General features: G+C 37.7%; 1 long non-coding RNA gene across 1 annotated transcript in view; it reads right to left on the bottom strand.

The window, feature by feature from the left end:
* The window catches only part of LOC102158095 (uncharacterized), an 899,417-nt gene that overhangs the window by 62,013 nt on the left and 813,980 nt on the right, over nucleotides 1–23,424 (bottom strand). The window contains exon 6 of the long non-coding RNA XR_014824905.1: nucleotides 247–333. This is a non-coding gene — a long non-coding RNA (uncharacterized LOC102158095). The remainder of the gene's footprint in view (nucleotides 1–246; nucleotides 334–23,424) is intronic.

The raw sequence follows: 23,424 nt of genomic DNA, 5'->3' as shown, positions 1-23,424 counted from the left end.
AACTGAAAGATTATTTTTTGTCAAATTTTGTAATGCTCTTTTGTAATCATAGGAAATAGGTTGGAGATCATTTCAAGCCAGGATTAGTAGCTTTGTTCATAGTTGCTTTGGGTGGTAACAAAATGAAATTTTCGTTTAAGCAACTAAAAAAATCTCACAAGACACTAAAACATTCAGAAAAGCTGAAGACTTCTATGCACCCAAAACTACACAGCCAGAAACCCAGAAAATGAGATCATTCCTCACCTGAACTGTTCATTGGCTCCATACTGGTTTCTTGGCTCCCACTTCTCACCTGCTATTTCTATTGCCTATGCAGCAGCCAGAATGATCCTGTTAATTATGAAAAAGAACATCATCTCTGCTCAAAACTGCCAACAACTTTTCATCTCAGAATATTATGGCCACCAAACCTCCACATAACTTTACCTTCTACTAACCTCTTTGACTTTATATTCTATACTACTTTTCTTCTCATAGTCCACCCCACCCCCACCCTGGCCCCTTAATGTTAAAAATTCTTCCACTCAGTGCCTCTGGATTTGTACATCCTCTGCTTATGATATTCTTCCTGGAGATACTTGCTTGGCTCACCCCCTTTAATAAGGTTTCTATTAGAATGTCGTCTTATCTAGTCAGAGACAGTCATTCCTCTCTGCCCAGCCTATACAAAATAGCACCTTCTGTATCACTCTCCATCCCCTGACCCTGTTTTCTTAATTTTCTTTTTTATAGTATTTGAATCAAATTAAAGTCTATGGAGTTCCCATTGTGGTGCAGCAGAAATGAATCTGACTAGGAACCATGAGGTTGTGGGTTCGATCCCTGGCCTCACTCAGTGGGTTAAGAAACCAGCGTTGCTGTAAGCTGTGGTGTAGGTCGCAGATGTGGCTCGGATCTGGCGTTGCTGTGGCTGTGTCATAGGCTGGTAGCTACAGCTCCAGTTGGACCCCTAGCCTGGGAACCTCCCTGTGCCGTGGGTGCAGCCTTGAAAAATACAAAAAAAAAAAAAATTACAGTCTATTATACCGATTTAGACCTAAGATAGATTTTTGTTCTTATGATGTGAGGGAGAAGAGAATAAAAGGTCTTAGATTATGACTCTGGAATTGTTCAAGCTTTTCTCTGCAGGACGCCATGCTACTCATATGCAAGGGTCAAGTGAGTTCAGAATCACTGACTCTTTGTTTAGCAAGTGTTAGGCTGGATCATTCACAAAGAAGAACACACATTTTAGGTTATTCCAACTGGGAGAAGCTTGGTCTCCTCATACTAGAATCAGTACCAGCTTTGGCACATTTCTAGGAAGTAGACTTTAAGAAAACAAACAAACAAAAAAATGAACCAAAAAAATATCCAGAGGCAAAAACAAAATAATTAAACAAAAATGTCAGTAAACTTCCTCTAACATTCCATTCAAATACAGTTGTAGGTGGAGTAAAACCATATTTACCCTCCCTAATGCCTCTATGTTAGAACAAATTAAAATGTCCCCTTTGTAGGAAGCTCAAAGCCCTATATCCTTTCTTGGATTTATTGTTATCTATGAATCAATTATACTTTGACACACACACACATATATATAATATACACATTTTTAAAATAAAATTTATATTATATCTCTTCTGGCACAGTGGCCACAGCTCTCAACTTTTACATAACTGACTGTGCTATGGGTCATTTAAATGTCTTTTTAAGCTCATCATACATATTGCTACCATTTCCATAATGTCAATATTCAACTTAGATTTTGATCTTTGAATTCATCTACCTAAATAAGAAAACTTAATTTTTGAAATTAATTAATCTCTATTTCTCCCACAAAGCAAGTTCAAATTTTGTATTTTCAAGTTACCTAATGTTACAAAGTACATTTTCAGAGGTTTATTTCATTTGAATTTCCAAAAAATTGTATGTTAGATGTTTTCAAATGACATTTTTCATGCAACAATCAGTGGCTTAAACTATATTGAGGATAGTCAGTTTAAACTGATTCAGTCCAAGTCTGAAAGTTGAAGTATTTACAATGTTCTTTGACTTTGACCAATTTTATTTTCCAAAATTTAATTGCAACCTCCATTTTACTAATAATATTCAAGGAGTTCCTGCTGTGACTCGGTGAATTAAGAATACCATTGCAGTGGCTCATGTCACTGCAGAGGTGCAGGTTCGATCCCCAGCCCACCTCAGTGGGTTAAAGGATCCCACACTGCTGCATTTACAGCATAGGTCTGACTGTGATTCTGATTCAATCCCTGGACCCGGAACTTCCATATACCTTGGATGTGGACATAAAAACATAATAATAATATTCATTCTTCTTATAGAACAAGGAAATCCAGAAATGCACAGAGGACAGATTCTTTTGATCTGTCTACAAGTCATATCCAAAGTTAAAATTTAGCCCTAGTTACTGGGAAAAGATATGCCAACAAAGCAGCTGTCAACAGGATCCGTGCTCTAAAGAGAGAAGAAGGGGCTTTAATTTATGTCTAGAAGATGCACTATTAAATAAAGCTATATGACATTTTCTTAAATCACAATCTAAGACCATAGAGCAAATAAATGAAACATTTAGGTTGTTTTTTTTTTTTTTTTTTTTGGTCTTTTGTCTTTCAGGGCTGCACTTGCATCATATGGAAGGTCCCAGAGTAGGGGCCAATCCAAACTGTAGCTTCTGGCCTATGCCAGAGCCACAGAAATGCAGGATCCAAGCTGTGTGTCTGCGACCTACTCCACAGCTCATGGCAATGCCAGATCCTTAATCCACTGAACAAGGCCAAGGATTGAATCTGTATCCTCATGGATTCTAGTCAGGTTCACTAACCGCTGAGCCACAAGGAGAACTCCTTTATTTTTTTTTTTTTTTGGTCTGAAATTTAGGTTAAGTCTTGAGCCTCCCTTATACATTTATCATGACAATACAGGAACACATCGTACCTCCAGCCTCCAAAACAGATGCCACAGAGAGAAGCTAATGTCTAAGAGCACCGAAAGTGTAGCAATAATGTTGACTCTGAGTCTGCACACCTCATGCATTAAAGGTATATTTAGTGATTGATGCCCACCATCATGTTTAGCACTTTTCTAGGAGCAGGGAAACCAAACAAGTTCTGTCAATCAAGGAGCTTTCATCAAATCATCTCACAAAATCCAAAAGTTTAACCAATATACATCAGGCTTTTCAGAGAAAAGAAATAGATTTTTTTGGGGGGGGAGGGTTAATCTCATAATATATCCAGTCTTGCACCATTTAAAAATTTTCTTGGTGTTCCCATTGTGGCTCAGCGATTAGAGAACCAGACTAGCAACCATGAGGACTGCAGTTCGATCCCCAGCCTCGCTCAGTGTGTTAAGGACCTGGCATTGCCGTGAGCTGTGCTGTAGGTCGCAGACGTGGCTCAGGTCCCGTGTTGCTGTGGCTTTTGGTGTAGGCCAGCGGCTACCTCCACATACCACGGGTGAGGCCCTCAAAAGACAAAAAAAAAAAAAAAAAAAAAAACTTAAGCATCACCTGGGGGTGCTAATATAGATTCTTTGGCCCTCCTGCCACTGAATCAGAATCTATTGGATCACAGCTCAGACATTCAGATTTTGTCAGGTATAGGAAACCCGCAGAAAAGTGAAAAAAAGAAATTTCCAAAACTATCTCCTCTCCCCTTTCCACTTCTTTGTCAGTCTGAAACCAACCCCTCTGTGCTTCTCCTCCCTCCAGTTCACAGAGCTGAAAATGTTGTTCAGCTTGATGTAATAATGATAACTATAATCATCCAAATTACATATTCCACTCTGTGTGGTGCCACACAGAGAATTGATGGCCTTGTGCAGGGCAGTCATGTATCAAAGCTGCAGGACCTGTGTAGAATTCGGGAAATGCCAGTGCTCTCCTTCGCTTTATGTTCTTTGTAACCTTGCAGTCTCTCTCAGTTGCTGTACCAGGGAGCAGGTAATCCATCAAAAGAGAAACATCATAAAATACCCTTCTGCCCTCTAAAGTACCTTTTTTTTCCCCTCACCTTTTGATTTCAAAATTGAAGTTGGAAGGAGTTTTGAGAGAGTGTGGAATGCTTGGGGCCCTAGTGTTTTGGTTCTTAGCCTGTCCCAACTGAGTCTTTTGTATTAGAGAGCTCTCTTCTCCTCTCAAGGCACTGTACTATTCCAGAGAGCAGTCACATATTGCATAGAAATGGCACTGCAGGTAAGGATGCTTTTCCATCGGATTTGTCAAGCAGTCTGGTTCACCTTCCAGTGCCTGACCAGACCTGTGCTCATCTCTAAATGTGCTAGCACTTTTGTGCAGTTTCCTTATGTATGGGAGTGTATATATGTGATCTTTTCTTTATGCTTTTGAGAAAGGACCAATAAGGACCAAGAAGGACACAGGAAAAAAGGGGGGGGGGTGTCATGGAGATATGAAAATTTAATCCCTATCCAGTGTTCTTAGCAGTTTAGGAGCAAGCCCAAACTTTATTATTTATTCAGCTATTTCTGTCACCTCCTAGTGGCCCTCGGAGCAGGACCCTCCACTGCTCAAGGAGATAGGGTTTTGTCATTCTTGAAGGCAACAAAGAACTCTTGTCATAAGTTTATTAGGATGTAAAATTAAGCTATTTTACTGGAAGCATTTTCATTTTTATGCATACTGAATCTGCTAATGGACTGTCTCATGTTCTTTGCTTGTTTTAATTCAATATTCCATCACTTTTGTTTTCAAGATGTCTTAAAGAAAACTAACTCATTATGATTTGCTTGACATGTAAGAATCAAAGTGCACTCATATTCTAATATTCCTTCAGTTTAGTATTTGTGGACCAAAGATGGATGAAATGTCCTAATTCCATTATCACCCACACAAGGTCAGTGACACCACTTTATATGAGAGCAATGCGAACTAAAAAAAAATTTTAATTTATTATGGAAACAAATGTACTAATAAATCACTTGAGAGGAACTTTTAGTTATCACATGTTGATTCTATGTAACATATGTAAGAGATACATGGTATTTTAAAATGAACACAGGTACATTTTCCTCCCAATGGAAACTAATTGTCACCACTTCTGAAGGCCACAAAGCACCTCTCCCAAATAGCAACTCCTTTATTCGACATCCAGAGGTAACCCTTTCCTTTTTTTGATAGTTGTATCATCTATGTCTGTATCTCTAATCAGTAGTATCTAACTCTGAGTTATCTTTTTAATAAATGAAATCATACATTCATTTTGCCATCTACTTTGTTTACTCAACATAATTTGTGACATTCATTTGGATGATAAATATTCTTTACTTTTACTGCTGAATATTATTCTACTGTACAAATATGACACTTTTTATTTACTCAGTTTTTATCCAGTGGGCATTTGAAGTGCCACCAGTTTTGTTCTGGATTGTTTTTCACTATTAAAACACTGCTTTGTTCTTTCACCAAATATTGTTCCATGTGAAATGAGATATAGGTTTTGATTTCCTATTAAATCCACAAAGGAAGTAACTGAACTGTGCAAGATTCATTATTTAAGTCTACTAAGGCCATGGATGTCTCTTTAGCCTTGTTTATGATTGCAGCTATTTTCATGAGGTTTTGTGAGGCAGGGTCTGTTTGTTTGTTTGTTTGTTTTCTTCCCCCATTTTTGCAGTTTGGACCTCACGTCTCATTCTCTACCATCATACACATTTCCCACAGAATTACCAATATACCAGAAACAAAAACAAAACAAGACAAAAAAAACAAAAAACTAAACAAAACAAAAACTTCATTTCACATAAGCAATGAAAACATATCATGGAAATCATAAAACAGTAAGGCGATCTTTCTTTACTCTGTCTCCTGCCTATTTCTCATATGGAGTATATTAAGGTATGTGTTTTACTCAAAATACTTGTGCATTTGTTGGTGAATTCCTGTTTAGAAAACTTCCATTGGTCTAAGTTTCTGAGCACCAAGTGTCTATTTCTGATTTACTAGCTCTACCTCCTCCCTGGTACATCTGCGACATCTCCATGTGGCTCATCTGCTTTTCCCCTTTGGCTACTAAGCTTTACGGACGATTTCAGGAGTTTTATTACTACCACAAGGATGGAACATATTGCTTTATCAGTCAGCCTCTCAGCCAGACAATGCTATTACTTGTCTAGTAACTGCACTACTGATTCTCACAGATGAGGTGGTAATAGGGTACTGTCTAATCTCTTCCAACCACATTTCAACAGTAAGAAAGAGGAAGGAGTCCTCAAACCTGGTCATATGTAGTCCCACTTACCCTGATCTTACTGGTTTTTAAAGGATCTGGAATTTCATTACTGGTTACTAATCCTGTCTTCTCCACTAACTGTGCATTCTTAATCAAATTAGTTGACCTAATGCTGCCTCAATATACTTGTTTAGAAAGTGGGATATAAAACAATACTGTGTCAGTTAGTTCTTGCTGAGTAACAAATCACCCCAAAACTTAGCAATATAAAATAATCATTTATTATTTCTCATGGTTCTATGAGTTGCTTAGGCTGTTCAGATGTTCTGGGCTGGACTTGACCGATCTCAGTATGGCATTCAACAATATACTCTCACCTGGTAGGTTAGCTGAGGGCTGGCTGGTCTAGGATAGTTTTAGTTGTGTTACTCAGCTCTGCTTCCCATGGTCTCCCAGCCTGGATTAGTCCCCATACCAATGGCTGGTCTTTAAGAATATGAAGACTAAGCTCAGAATCAGCCAAATGTTAATTTTGTTGGAGCAACTCACAGGATTAACCCAGAGTCAAAGTAGATGGTAACTACAAAGTTATACCACAAAGGGAGCCCATTACTTGGGGTCATCAATACAATAATTTTACCTAATAATATCAATCTCTAAGCAATGATATTAGAATTAATCCATGTAAATGTCTTTATATATTATCAGGTACATAATATAAACTGGTAAGGAACCAGAGTTACCATCCTAATATGTAGGACTGGAATATGCTGTCTTCTTGCCCAAAATATATTTGTTAAGAAGAAAGGTAATGAATGGCTTCTTCTGCTCTTGGAATTAAAAAAAAAAAAATCCTAATGCAATTATCACTGAAAAAAAAAAATGAAGGCTCCATTCCCCAAATCCTCTAACTTGGAAGTCAGCAAGTATTTTCCATAAAAGGAAGGACAGTAACTAGTTTAGACTCTGAAGGCCATGTCTCTGTCACAACTACTCAACTCTGCCATTGCAGTGAAAGCAGCCATATGAAAATATTACCAAATGGGCACTGCAATGTTCCAACAAAACTTTATCTACAAAAAACAGATGATGCATCAGATTTGACCCACAAGCCATACAGTTTAATGTTTCCCAGTGTAAATGATCAACTGACCCAGCAAATGAAAGCCTGGGAAGCTCATAAAGAACTTAACTGGTTACTATGATTTATTCCTAGGTTTACTGGTATTCTATTTTTTTCTGAAGTTTTCAGTATGTTATTTAAATGAGAATTATTATAAGGAATATATCCCAAAATATCAAACAATCAACAGAAAAAGCCTGCTATACCAGAATGTGGACATACTGAGGGTTAAGATATTGTACAAAGTTTACATTGTATAGGAAAATCAAAATAGCAAACATTTCCAGATCATTTGCTTTCAAAAAGCTCTTATATAATATAGCTTATTTAGATGATTGATAATGGTATCCTGCCCATATCTTCAAAGCATGGCATTATACGTCACATCTTTTCATTTGAAAGTAGTAAATGATATTCATATTTTGATGTGATTTATCATCTTGAGGTTGAACACAATGTGAATTTAATCTCTAAGTGTGAAGGTACATTAGAATGTGTTATTAAAGTTACAAAAGATGAGTACAGCTATGATTTGGTTCTCTAAAGACAAACAGCAATATTTTTGGATGCTCTAAATTAATATTGATTTTTAAAGCTGTGATAACACAGGCCATCATAAGATACATATTGATGGATACATCCAGTGACAAGTCAGATTTTCCATTTTACTAAGAACATCTTTAGGGCAAAGAATTAGTTTTACTGCCCGGTCCTTCCTCAGGGCAAGTTTTGAGTGTAGATTTAGAGAGCAAAAGTCATTCAGGAAATATTGAAAATCTATAAAAATATGTTTGGAGAAAATAAAAATTGATCATCTCATTACAATCATTTATACAGATTTCCATGGTAATTACTACCATTTCATAAGTTATATTATTAGTTCAGTTATATATGCATTCAATCTCTGACTATCCCCTGCTAAGCAATCCTTATTTAGTTTTCCTAATTATATTTATCATAGATCATGTGTATTCTTTGTTTTCTTGGTATTTGTGACCTGTGGTCTTAGAATTAGATTTATATTTATTGCTTTTATTTATTTATTTTTAATTTTCATCATGCCTACTACACAAATGATTTTAGGTAACATAAATTTATTGATTTTAATTTTTTAATTTTTTATTTTTTTAATTGATATATAATTGACATAGAATATTGTATTCAAGATACATAGCATGCTGATATATAATTATATATTGCAATATGATTACTATCACAGCTTTAGCTAACACCTCTATCACATCACATAATTATCATTTCTTTTTCTGTTTTTCTTTTTTTGTTTTTTTCCCCTTTTTAGGGCCCCACCCATGGCATAAGGAAGTTCCCAGGCTAGGGGTCAAATCAGAGCTGTAGCTGCTTGCCTATACCATAGCCACAGCAACACCAGATTTGAGCTGCATCTGTTACCTACACCACAGCTCACAGCAATACCGGATCCAGACCCAGTGAGTGAGGCCAGGGATTGAACCTGCATCCTCATGTATACTAGTCAGATTCATTTCCACTGTGCCACAATTGGAACTCCCTCTATTGTTTTTTAAAACAAACCCTTCATAAATATAATGGCATTCAGGCCATTGTGCTTGTAAAATTAAATGGAGATATAGACAAGGGGAGATATAATAATTCTAGTCACTTGAACACAATGATTACTATATTTGAACAGTCGGTTTTGCCTTGAACACAGTGGAAATCAAAGCAAAAAAGAAACCACAGGGGTTTACATGTTTCTCACTGTAAGATAAAAGAAATGCCAAGCTCTACAGCATAGACATGTTTTCTTAGAATATACTAAGGGAAATTTGACATATTTTTTCAGGAGATGAAAATTGGGCATTTTTAAACTTTTTTTTTTTAACTAAGTCTTACTTAGAAATGTATAAGAACAGTGGACTGGGGGTTAAACTAAGAAGGTCTAGATATATCTTCTGGTTATCTAAAAGGATACAAGGATAGAACTTGGAAAATAAAACATGAGAAATGAATGGAAAATAGTTCTTACAGTATTTACCTAATATACTTAATTCATAAATTATTTCCTGTTCTATTATTGATGAGCACCTTGCCAAATGTGGATACATTCATTATTATGATGGTCCTCCCTACAACAGAAATCCATTAAATATGTTAAAAGGTTTTTTTTTTCTTTTTTGGTATAATGCCCTGCTCTCTTGAAATTAAGTCACTATGCAAATTTTTTCAGCTAAGGGAGCTTCTGTGTTGGGGGACTATTTTCTCAATAATTTGGGGAAGATTTTTATCATAAGCTGCTCCTTCAGTTTCATTCTAGGAATTCCAATCCACAGTAATATGCAGTGTCTATCACGTAAATGTTTTTTTTTTTTTTTTTACATATCTGGTATGATTCTAATTAAAATAAAATTCTTTGTACAAAAACAGTCAGAATTTCCATTAAAGTGGTAGTCCATGTTGCTAAATTTTACCACATTGTGAAAAGGTCTGATTCTTCTCTTTGCTATGTCCCTTAGAATAAGCAGTCCTTCAGTTGGTCAGTGGTACACAAAGCTGCTGTTGTCAATGAATTTTACAGATCATTCTGGTTGCGGCTTTATTATTATTTATTATTCTCTTACACTTAACAGTTGAGCTTCACAAAGGCTCAGGACATGCACATAAAAGGGAGTTGAACTGTACTTTCCTGTTTTATCCTTTGAGAGGCAATCAGATCACTGTGTGCCATTTCTCATTCTCAGCAGTGCCATGCTATCATCCTCAAAGGGTGCTGTGTGGTGTTTTCTGCTCCAAAAGTACATTGTATAATTTTTAGTGTCGTCTGTCATGAAAGCAGCCATTGCATAGCTACTGCTAATTTAACCTACTCCTATAAAATTGTTCTTCTGCTTGCTAGTAGGTTTCCTCTATCTTATATTTTCTGTTTTTTGATAGTTTACTATGTTAAATGAGGCAAACACAACCAAATTAGGGTGAAGAATGTATTCCTTCAGTTTTCATTTCTCTCTCCCCTCCATTCAGATCAGCAACTGACACTTACTGAGCACTTAGTAGGGGTCACTTCTGTGTTCTAAGTGCTTTACATACATTAACTGACTGAATTAGAACAACAGCCCTAGGAGGTGCATACTATTAGGATCACCTTTTCATAGATGAGAAAAATTAAGTTAATCAGTCAGTTCCAGGTGATACAGCAAATAAACGTAAGAGCCAGAACCCTAACCAGGCAGCTTAATTTCAGAACCTGCTTCGAAACCGTTAATCTGTTTTGCCTCTCAATCACTCAAGAACCAAGAAGAATACTTGGTTCCACTACTTACTAGTACTGTGATTTCAGTCAAGTCATAGAAACTAATCAAGCCTCTGTTCCCACATCTCTAAAAGATAACTAATATTCTCATCAAAGAGTTGTCTGTGAGCATTAGATGAGGACATAAATATTATAGCCCTTTGTAAAATTAGAGCATAATTATAGGGTAAGGAAATATGTAAGAAAGAATAACAATTTTTAAAAAAAATATTGTAATGGATGAAGAATAAACTTCATCTCTTTACTCATGAAGGCGGTGGGAGGAGTAATGGAAGAAAAGACACCTATTTACTAAGCATCTATTCTATGTATGAAATAATAGGTTCAAAGATGGCAAAGCAAAAGATGGCTTAGTGAAATTAATAGACTAGTGATTTTACTCCTGGTTTCCTTAAAAATACGGAGTTGAAGGTTGACAAATTATGCATATCTGTCAATATGTAAAAGTGCTGCATAATGCTGGAGTGAAATATAAAATGTAAAATTCAAATATACTCTCTTGGGAAAGCTGGTAGAAACAACACTATTGGGTGCCTGGAGTCAGATGTCATTATGCTTGTAGAGCTTTATAGAGTTGAAGAGTCTTTAGAAGAGGAATAAGATTAGGTGAGAAAAGACAGAGAGGGCATTTGGACATAAGAATGACAGGTGAGCTGATTTAGAAGCTTGAACGTATGAAGCTTACGGACATTCAAACCATCCTGGATGATATGGACGATGACATTAGTGGTAGATGAGAGAGTTAAATGGAGAAGGATCTCCAGACAATATTTTAAACCTTAGATTTTATGTAATAGACTGTTAGGTTATATCTAAATAGGTTAAGATCTTTTTTATACTCTGGTTTCTCTTCAGATCATATAAATCTTTTGCCTTTTATTAAAACATCATTTTTAAAGAAAGCCTATGAAATAACAAAAAATGAACAAAAATTTACTGTACAGATTTGTCTTTGAGTAAGAAGAGATGAAACTGCTTGTATTAGTTTGTATAGACTTTGCTTATTGGAAAATAAAAATAACAAGTGTCGACCCTGACTTTACTCAAATGGAAAAAGAGATGTAAAGTGACATGTTTTGAACTATTTCCACTTTTAATCTGCATGAAAGTTTGAAAAATAGGATAGGGAAGTGACATCCTTAAACCTAGTGTTACCATTTTCTTTTAGAATAGTTTATAATTATGGACCTGAGCTAACAATATCATTGTCCAAACAATATCACCTAAAGTAGTTTGCAGGAAAAAACAAAATAAGCATATTCATAATTATCAATGAGGATAATGCCTACATTTCTATAGTATATGTCACTTCAAATCATTTCCTTCAATATCATTCAAGATTCACATCTTAATCTATATCTGTAATCTTATCCATAGCTATAATTTCTTATCTGTATATAATTTTAGAGATCTTATTTATAAGATATTTTATTATTTTCATTTAAAAGAATAAGAAAACTGAGGCTCAATCAAACAAGTGGTTTATTCGTAGGAAAAAATTTTAAGGAGGAACACAGTACTGATACTAATCCCTGGGACTAGTATTCCAAAATACTATCTCCGTTGTTCAGCTAATACCTACATTTTCTGAATTCATGAAATTAATGAATCCTTTGAGACCCTAGCATTTCTTAATTCCTTGAAGCAAAGTAAGCCATTACATAAATATATATATAAATGTTTACTTTAAAGTAGAAATGATATTAAATTTAAAGTAGTGAGAGGCATTGATTGATTTTAAATAAAAACATCATAGCTTGTACTTAGATGCTTTTTCTTCTTTGTGGCCACACCCAAGACGTATGGAAGTTCCTAGACCAGAGAATGAATCTGAGACACAGCTGTGACCTATGCCACAACTGTGGCAATGTTGGACCCTTAACCCACTGTACTAGGCTAGGATCAAAACCCAGCTTCCAGGGTGACCCAGGCCACAGCAGTCAGATTCTTTTTTTTTTTTTCGCTTTTTAGGGCCACACTTGCAACATATGGAGGTTCCCAGGCTAGGGATATAATCAAAGGTACAGATGCCAGCCTACACCAGAGCCACAACAACATAGGAATCCAAGCCTCAAGCCGCATCTGCAACCTACACCACAGCTCATGGCAACGCCAAATCCTTAACCCACTGAGTGAGACCAGGGATTGAACTCGTAACCTCATGGTTCCTAGTTGGATTCAGTTCCACTGCGCCATGATGGGAACTCCCCTGCAATCAGATTCTTAACCAACTGCACCACAGTAAGAACACCCTTAGGTTTTTTTTGTTGTTAAAAACTTCCTTTCCCTCCTATTTACATAACTTTTATGTTGTTAAGTTGTATGTAAATAATGTTAGTGTTCAAGAGAGAAAAGAATTTCTTCTCCCCCACCAAGAACTTGTAAGTCTTGATGAAATATAGAAGGTTACCTCTGATGGTTAAATTAGAAGAATCAGTGAACCTAATGAATGAGTTGTCTGTTTTAAAACAGTTTCCGGGAGTTCCCATCGTGGCGCAGTGGTTATCGAATCCGACCAGGAACCATGAGGTTGCGGGTTCGGTCCCTGCCCTTGCTCAGTGGGTTGACGATCCGGCGTTGCCGTGAGCTGTGGTGTAGGTTGCAGACGCGGCTCGGATCCCACGTTGCTGTGGCTCTGGCGTAGGCCAGTGGCTACAGCTCCGATTCGACCCCTAGCCTGGGAACCTCCATATGCCGCAGGAGCGGCCCAAGAAATAGCAAAAAGACAAAAAAAAAAAAAACAAAAAAAAAAAAAACAAAAACAGTTTCTGGCTGAGAGCCTTATAAAATTCCATAAAGTCATTTATGAGATCCAAAAAAAGATATAAATTCACAAGACCTAAATATGAAGATGATCATACAATATGTTACTGGTATGGGAAAGGAATTTCTATTAAATATAAGTTAGGAGGGACTAGATGAAGGGTGGGAAACAGCTTACCTTCCATGCTTTGCTCTGTGAAATGTGACATCCTCCAGGTGAAAGAACACAAGGGGATACAGCATGATTTTCTCTAATGTATAGCCTCTAGCTCAGGGAGCCAGGGTCACTCCAACAGAAAACTGCAGAATCACTTACTGCCAAATGGCAGCGATTATAGTTTTTCATACAGTACCCTATACAGCATGTCAGAAGAATAGCTGGTAAGATAAAGAAAAAATCCCACTAAGAACATGAAGCTTGCTAGATGAAGTAACTGCTAAATGTGAAAATGCTGTCAGGAAACACACACACTAACCTGTTCTCAAGCTGTATGTCTGAGAAAGGGTTTTAACCAGTACTCAAATATCCATCCCCAAAGTCTGCTTTCCAAACAGATTTGAATATTATTTCCTCTTATTAGAGGAAAAAGCCAATATTCAAATCATCACCAATGAATAAAATGGAAGCTCTGAAGGAAAACTGCATTATGAAAGACAAGGTATGTTATCCCTTCAACTCCAAAACCAGCCAATCAACTGATCAACAATTTACTGATATGAATTATTTCCTGAAATAGCTTATCTTCTCTTACTCTGAAAACTTGGGCAAGTAACTTACCATTCTCTGCCTCAGTTTTCTCATCTGTAAAATGAGGGTAATTATTCACCCTCAAGCATTTCTCTTAGGCTTGAAGGTGCTAATACACATGGAGTAGGGAGAACCATCATAAACCCTCACTGCACTCTTCTGCTCCTCTGTCTCTCTCCACCAACCCTTCAGTTTCATGAGACAACAGGTTAGAAAACTTCCTATGATATTTCATGATACTAACAGATGCAGCCACATTAAAAGAGAAGCATGAATCCGTAATATAAGAAGCTGTGATACAAAGATAACAGAATAACATGCATGGGAAAGAAGTTAAATGAAAATAAATAAGTAAAAGTAGAAGGAATTTAAAAACTATCTTGGTTGAATTAAAATCATCCATCAAAATAGTAAACTAAATATTTGATAATGTGGGAACTGAGTCAGATTTCAATTTAACATCAGTTCAATTTATGTGTATTGAATATATACTGTGGGTTTACCATTGCACAAAACTCTCAGAATAAACTGGAAAAAAATGGTGAACAAGAAAGACAATTCTGCCTTCAGGGAAATTCTCTCCTTTCATCTCTTTGTCTCCCTCCCTCTCTCTCCCATTCTTCCTAACCTATGTACCTACATACCTACATACCTACATACCTAGGTAGAGGTAGAAGACTGGTTCAGGGCTGGGCTGAACAGTCACTCCCAACAGAGGAAATTACATGGGCTACAAGGAAATATGTATTGCTCATTGATGTTGAACCTGAGAAAATGTGAGGCTGGACTTACTGCAACTATCGCTTAACCACTAGGAAAGAAGCTTTCTGAACATGAAGCCAACACAGGATGGAGAGGAAAAACTCCAAAACAAAACAAAAACAAACAGCGTATCCTGAATGACATCATTTGAGCTTCTAGATCAAGTCATTCCTGAGCTACTCCAGAAGTTTTCAGTTACATTGTTATCCACACAGTCTCTCTTCTCTTTTGGCTTAAAACAGTTTGGATTTTTTTGTTTGTTTGTTTTTAATGCTGGTAACCGAAAGAGTGATAGTGATGTAACCATGATTAGCCATGCATTTTAAAGATCATCAAGTCTGAGCAAACATTACTAATCAAACAAATAAAAGTTCTAATGTAAAATATACACACACCGGCTTTAAAAAGCCACATAGGAAAAATGCAAACATCTTTTAGGTTACAAATACATAGTAACATACTGAGTTAATAATGTAATGATTCTTTAAAGATAATCCAAAATTGCTATTTATTCCCTGTCCACCAATCATTCATTTATTTAAGAGAACACTGTAAATTTTTTTCTTACTTTGAGAAAGAAGACTTCAGGTGGAGGCAATTTTTTATCAAGATTTATTTATCCCAAAGTGCATGCATCCTGCAGAGTCTAACTGGCTCATTTTCTAGAAAATTATGTTTCTCCACTGTATAGCAAGCTGGATTTCCCCATAAGAGGTGCCCTAGAACATGCACTTATCCGTGCCTCCAGAATAGTTTGAAAACTGCCAGATAGTGATACTGCAAGGACCATTAGTACAGGTTGGCAGAAGCAGGCTATCTTTGTACAAGTGATTAGTACAAATGGTTTACAGTGGGCAATGAGGATTCGAGTTTAAAAAGAAACAATAAATCTATATGTTCATTGCAGAACTATTCACAAGAGCCAAGACATGGAAACAATCTAAATCTCCATCAACGGATGAAGGGATTAAGAAGATGTGGTATACATACACTATGGAATACTTCTCAGCCATAAATAAGAACAAAATAATGCACTTTGCAGCAACATGGATGGAACTAGAGACTCTCATGCTAAGTGAAGTAAGTAAGAAAGAGAAAGACAAATACCACATGATATCACTTACATCTGCAATGTAATATATGCACCAATGAATCTTTCCACAGAAAAGAAAATCATGGACGTGGAGAACAGACTTGTGGTTGCCAAGGGGGAGGGGCAGGGGGTGGGGTGAATTGGGATTTTGGGGTTAATAGATGTAAACTATTGCCTTTGGAATGAATAAGCAATGAGATCCTCACTGGGAACTACATCTAATCATTTATGATGGAGCATGATAATGTGAGAATAAGAATGTATATATGTATGTGTGATGGGGTCACTCTGCTATACAGTAAAAAATTGACAGAACATTGTAAATCAGCTATGATAGGAAAAATAAAAATCATTTAAAAAATAAAAAGAAACAGGAGTTCCCGTTGTGGCGCAGTGGTTAACGAATCCGACTAGGAACCATGAGGTTGAGGGTTCGGTCCTTGCCCTTGCTCAGTGGGTTAACGATCTGGCGTTGCCGTGAGCTGTGGTGTAGGTTGCAGACACGGCTCGGATCCCGCGTTGCTATGGCTCTGGTGTAGGCCAGTGGCTACAGCTCCGATTCGACCCCTAGCCTGGGAACCTCCATATGCCGCAGGAGCGGCCCAAAGAAATAGCAAAAAAAGACAAAAATAAATAAATAAATAAATAAAAAGAAACAATAAGTTGATCATATTCCCTAAGCAGAGGCAGCAAAATTCTATGAAAATCATGTAAAAAAGTATTGGCAATAACATCTTGGGAAAATCCCTCCTAAATACTAAATTTTTGCACTAATCATGCATTATTTTGAACATTTTAAGTGCTCTGCTAAAATGCAAATACTCTGGGGATACACAATAGTTCAATTTAGTAGAGCAAAAACTGTAGGTGCACCACACAATTTGCTAGGCCCTGGGGATCTGATCTGGTGAGAAAGGCAGCCTGAGGGAAAGGGGTGCAGCCTGGCAGACAGCTTGTTCCACATCAGCTGTTGTCTAGATTATACTGACTAGGGTACACTGACAAGATTAAGACCAGAAGGAACGGGACCAACAAGAATAAGAGGCCCAGGAAGAAAAGGAAAGATCACTTAAAACCAGGGAAAGCAACTCAATCACATCATGGATTTGCTGAGAGCTAGTCTTACATTGCAAAAATGGTTATTCAAAGTATTCATGAACTTTTTACCCCTGATATATTGAGGAAAAGTTGCCAGCACAATTTCCTCCTGATGTTGTGATTCTGGCTTCATGTAAAGAGAGCCCTCCCTGCTCAATTAGCCTCCTATGTTGCCTAATTTTCCTTTCATTTATCCTGCGAATATTTATTAGGAAACTCAAAACATGCCGGCTTTTTAAACAAAGATACAGAGTCAGAAAACAATTTTTATGCCAAATAGCAAAATATCATTGAAAAACATCTCCTGTGTACACTTGGCATGAATAAAGTGATTCCTCCAGAGTACCTATGAGATAAATTCAGCTTTCATTCATAATAACAGGATTTTATTTTAGACTGAAATCATTTCTACTATTCAGACATTATTGTAGATCTAATTTAGGTTAAAGTTCAAAAAAGTTTTAATCTTTTTTTAAAAGTAGAACTATTTTATCAGTGATAGTTATCAATTCAATTTTCTAGGCTGTACAAGATTTCCTAATCCTGAGATTTTAATAGATGACAAGACACTAATACTTATTGACTGCTTACTGAGCCAGACATCATGCTGGCAGATTTTACAGGTTATTTCACAATATATTTTATGTTTTCCTATCTTGGAAAATATTGCTCTAATGTTAGCACAAACGGAATACGATATAGTCTATGAATTTGTCATTAGTTCTCACTTTTCTTGTTTAGCATGAAATCAGAAAAGAAAGCATAGAGGGTACTATTCTTGTACCTATTGAATACTTTTTAAAAAATCCTTTCCATTGTTTTAGTCCCATGAAATGTACTTAAAGTTATAGTTTTAAGCTATTATTATTTGAATATATAATATCTATGTGTATTCTCTCTTTCTTTCTCTTTCTCTCTCCATTAATCCAGTTGGGGGCAAGGATACTTATAATCCATGCTCATTATTATCTTTTTGGATCCTTAGCCAACTTATGAAACATCTCTATACATTCACAGACCTATCTTCCTTAGGCCATAATTAGGTCACATTAGTATCTTTTAACCAGGTGAGAGATTGGTCCAATTGCTGAGAGCATTGTCTTGAATCCATATTCTCCATCTACCCCCACCCCCCAAATAAGAAGTTCTTCTTTTTCAGGCATCATAAACTCCTCTCCCAGGACCCCTTCGCTACTGAGTCTCCTGACAATTCCATTCAGGTACAGCTAACTGGTAGATGAAAGATTCAAGCAAGGTATAAAAAACTTTATCTTAAGAAACATCTGTTCCTTAGACAACTGGAGTAGAGCAGTGCATCCTGAGGTCAGCAGTCCCACTACAAACAAGCATTCACCTGATAGTCTCAGTTTCCAACACCTCTGTCCTATCACTCTGCTCCACCACCTTCATCACAGGTTATTCATGACACTGTTTCTATATGTTGTGTCTTGGTACTGCCACTGCCATTTGTTCAAGTATACTGCAAATGTTATGCACCCTCTTAGTCAATGGAGATGTGGAGATTAAAGGACATAGCATCTATCTTTAAGAAGATAGATCATAAAAGAGGCAAGCAGGTATTAAGTGCACTGAAGGGAAGTATATGCAAGATTTTAAGCATCCATTGAGAGTGTTCCTTGTTTGATAGAAATTGCCAACACTCTCATGTTCTTTGGTTATTTCAAAGACATGTCCAAGTTTAGTCCTTTCCAGCTCATTAAATAGGTTCTAGCTTCCATACAAGAGTAGTATTTCAGGCTTTGCTAAAAGCTTTTCTAGGCTTGCCATAGGCTCAGTATTGGAACAAGTTAGTTTCTAGGGTTGTGCTTGGAGTATGGACCAGAGGAACCCCAAAGCATGCCAATTCCCTGGTTTTTAAGGATTACTGAATGTCCAAGTGTAATATTTCTCAGAATGTTTGTGAAGGGACTTGAGGTAGTGGCAGTTAACAGTGATTGCAAGCAAAATGATTTTAGATTGTTTGAAGTGAGGCTAGCAGTGGCCAGCCACCTCTTATGTGGGCTAAGGACATCAAGAGGTTAAGTGTGATGTGGTGCCTCTTGCGTGATCTACAGGTGGCAGGGACAGACCACAGCAGTCATCTCAGAGGCCAGAGGGAAGCATAGCTTGCCACCACTGGGAGCCTGTGAATGGGCTCCACTTGTGGCCCTAGTCACCTCAGGAGTTGGCAAAAAGAGAGAAAAAAAGAGGGCACTGAAACCAAGCACCATGCACTATTGCTCTCACTCTCCTGGGAACAGCCCTGCAGGTGTTACTACCAAATGCCCTGGGTGCAATCCAGACGCTTGGTCACTGTCCCCTCCCAAAACCGTACAACTAGGAGCAGCTGATACAGCACCTTCTGCATGGGCTAAGTGGCATGTGGTGCTTCTTGCATGGTCTGCAGGTGGCAGGGGCAAACCACCACAGTTACCTCTGAATCCAGAGGTGTGCGTGGCCCACTACCACTGGGGATACCTGAACAAAAATCACTTGTAGGGCACCAATCACCTCAGAGGGCACCACAGAGAAGGACACTGTGACTGGCTACCACCTGTTGTTGTTTCCGCTACCCTGGGAGCACACCCGCCCTGCTGCTGCCATTGCCAAACACTCTGGGCAGTGCCCAGATGCTTGATCACTGTCCCTTCCCAGGAAACTGCAACTAGGAGCATCTTGTGCAGCACCTCCTGTGGGGGCTAAGCAGGATGAGGTGCTTCTTGCATGGTCTACAGGAGGTGGGGGCAAACCACCACAGTTATCTGTGGCTCCAGAGGTTGGAGTGGTCCACTACCACTAGGGGTCCCTGAACAGGCACCACCTGCAGTTCCAATCACTCAGAGAAGGGCATTGCAATCAAGCACTAGCTGTTGCTGCTCTCACTCCCCTGGGAACTCACACACCCTGCTGCTGCTACTGCCAAATGCTCTGAAAACCTTCTAGGTTTGCATAGAACTCATTACCACTTCCGAGGGCTCTGCAACTAGGAGGAGCCTGTGCTACCTTCCTGCAGGTCCTTGACACTATTGAGACCCAGCGACCAGGCACTTACTGCTGGCCTTACCCATTGCCTTCTTCTCCTTGGACACACTGAGCCTCCTGGGGATGACATCCTGCTCACACCAAAGAAAGAGACAGCAAATATTCAAACTCCCACACCAAAAAGAAATAGTAATTCCCCCCAAAAATACAAAGGGGTGCTCTTACATAGAAGTAGCTTATAAGACTATAGTTTGTCTTCCCTAAACTCACAGAAAAAGAAAAACATAAGCAAGATGAAGAAGCTCAGAAACAATTCCCAGTTAAAGGAATAAGAGAAGTCAACTAAAGCAGTCAACAATGAAACAGACCTCTGCAGTCTGACAGAAATTGAGTTCACAAGGGAGATAGTGAAAATACTGAAGGAATTAAGGCTGAATATCAAGGAATTAAGAAAGGATATGAACAGTAATGCAGATTCCTTTAGAAAGGAACTAAAAAATATATGGAGAAGCCAAGAAAAATAAAAAAAAAATCCATTCGCAGAGATGCAAACTGAGCTAGGGGCATTAAAGAGAAGAATGAATAATGCAGAGGAATGAATTAATGACTCGGAAGATAGGATAATGGAAACCAACCAATCAAGACAGCAGCCAGAAAACCAAATGAAAAAAACATGAAAGGAACATAAGAGACCTATGGGATAATATAAAGTGGGCCAATCTACACACAATAGGAATTCCAAAGGAAAAGAAGAAGAAAAGGGGACTGAAAATATATTTGAAGAAATTATGACTGAAAACTTTCCAAAGCTAAAGGAAGCTGATATCAAGATACAGGAAGCAAAGAGGGCCCCAAACAAGTTGAACCCAAACAGGCCCACACCAAGACATACTGTAATAAAAAGTTAAAGATAAAGAGAGGATTATAAAGGCAGCAAGAGAAAATCAAAGCATTAATTACATGGGAACCCCCATAAGGCTATCAGATGATTTCTCTACAGAAATCCTACAGGCCAGAAGAGAGTGGCAAGATATATTTAAAGTACTTAAAGACAACTTACTACAAACCCACAGCAAATGTAATGCTCAAGGGAGAAAAGCTGAAAGCCTTCCAACTAAAATCTGGAACAAGACAAGGATGCTCACTCTCACCACTGCTATTCAACGTAGTACTGGACAGCCTAGCCACAGCATTCAGACAAACAAAAGAAATAAAAGGCCTCCAAATAGGAAGAGAGGAGGTAAAACTGTCACTGTATTCAGATGACATGATACTATACAGAGAAAACCCTAAGGACTCAACCCCAAAAGGACTTGAACTGATCAACAAATTCAGCAAAGTAGCAGGATATAAGATTAACATTCAGAAATCAGCCACATTTCTGTAAACTAACAATGAAATGGTAGAAAAGGAATACAAAAATACAATACCTTTAAAATTGCACAACAAAAATCAAATACCTGGGAACACACCTGACCAAGGAGGTAAAGGACTTATACGCTGAGCACTATAAAACATTAATCAAGGAAATTAAAGAAGATGGGAAGAAATGGAAAGATATTCCCTGCTCCTGGGTTAGAAAAATTAATATTGTAAAAATGGCCATACTACCCAAAGCAATCTACAGATTCAATGCAATCCCCATCAAATTACCTATGACATTTTTCACAGAACTAGAACAAACCATCCAAACATTTATATGGAACCACAAAAGACCCAGAATTGACAAAGCAATCCTGAGGAACAAACACCAAGCAGGAGGCATCACTCTCCCAGACTTCGGGTGCTATTACAAAGCCACAGTCATCAAGACAGTGTGGTGCTGGTACCAAAACAGACAGACAGACCAATGGAACAGAATAGAGAACCCAGAAATAAACCCAGACACCTATGGCCAATTAATCTTTGACAAAGGAGGCAAGAATATAAAATAAGAAAAAGACAGTCTTTTCAGCAAGCATTGCTGGGAAACCTGGACAGCTGCATGCAAATCAATGAAACTAGAGCACACCCTCACACCATGCATGAAAATAAACTCAAAATGGCTGAAAGACTTAAACGTAAGACAAGACACCATCAAACTCCTGGAAGAAAACATAGGCAAAACATTCTCTGACATCAACCTTACAAATACTTTCTCAGGTCAGTCTCCCAAAACAACAGAAATAGAAGCAAAAATAAACCAATGGGACCTAATAAAACTGACAAGCTTTGGCACAAAAAAAGGAAACCAAAAAGAAGACAAAAAGACAACTTACAGAATGGGAGAAAATAGTTTCAAATGATGCAACTGACAAGGGCCTAATCTCTAAAACATACAAGCAACTTATACAACTCAACAGCAAAAAATCCAACAACCCAACGGAAAGATGGGCAAAACACCTAAATAGACATTTCTCCAAAGAAGATATACCAGAGGGCCAACAAGCACATGAAAAAATGCTCAACATCCCTGATTATTAGAGAAATGCAAATCAAAACTACCACAAGATATCACCTCACACCAGTCAGAATGGCCATCATTAAGATGTCCACAAACAGCAAATGCTGGAGGGGGTGTGGAGAAAAGGGAACCCTCCTGCACTGTTGGTGGAAGTGTAAGCTGGTGTAACCACTATGGAGAACAGTACGGAGGTACCTTAGAAATCTATACGTAGAACTACCAAATGACCCAGCAATCCCACTCCTGGGCATATATCTGGACAAAACTTGCCTTAAAAGAGACACATGCACCCACATGTCCATTGCAGCTCTATTCACAATAGCCAAGCCATGGAAACAACCCACATGTCCATCAACAGATGATTGGATCAGGAAGATTTGGTATATATACACAATGGAATATTACTCAGCCATAAAAAGAACAAAATAATGCCATTTGTGGCAACATGGATGGAACTAGAGACTCTCATACTTAGTGAAGTCAGTCAGAAAGAGAAAGACAAATACCATGTGATATCACTTACATCTGGAATCCAATATATGTCACAAACTTACCTTTCCACAGAAAAGAACCTCATGGACTTGGAGAATAGACTTGTGGTTGCCCAGGGGGAAAGGGAGGGAGTGGGATGGATTGGGAGCTTGGGGTTAATAGATGCAAATTACTGCCTTTGGAATAGATTAGCAGTGAGATCCTGTTGTTTAGCAAATGGGAACTATGTCTGTTCACTCATGATGGAGCATGATAATGTGAGAAAATAGAGTGTGTACATGTACATGTAACTGGGTCACCATGCTGTGTAGCAGAAAATTTTCAGAACATTGTAAACTACGTATAAGGAACAAAAATCATTATATTGAAAGAAAAAGAAAAGAAAGACAAATACCATATGATATCACATATCTGGAATTTAATATATAGCACAAATGATCCTT

This window comes from Sus scrofa, chromosome 13, assembly GCF_054392235.1.
Source record: "Sus scrofa isolate SSC_HxYL_T2T_F1_AM1 chromosome 13, Sscrofa_HxYL_maternal_Yorkshire_Landrace_v2.0, whole genome shotgun sequence".
NCBI classification, from domain to species: Eukaryota; Metazoa; Chordata; class Mammalia; order Artiodactyla; family Suidae; genus Sus; species Sus scrofa.
This window is presented reverse-complemented; position numbering and strand designations above follow the sequence as displayed.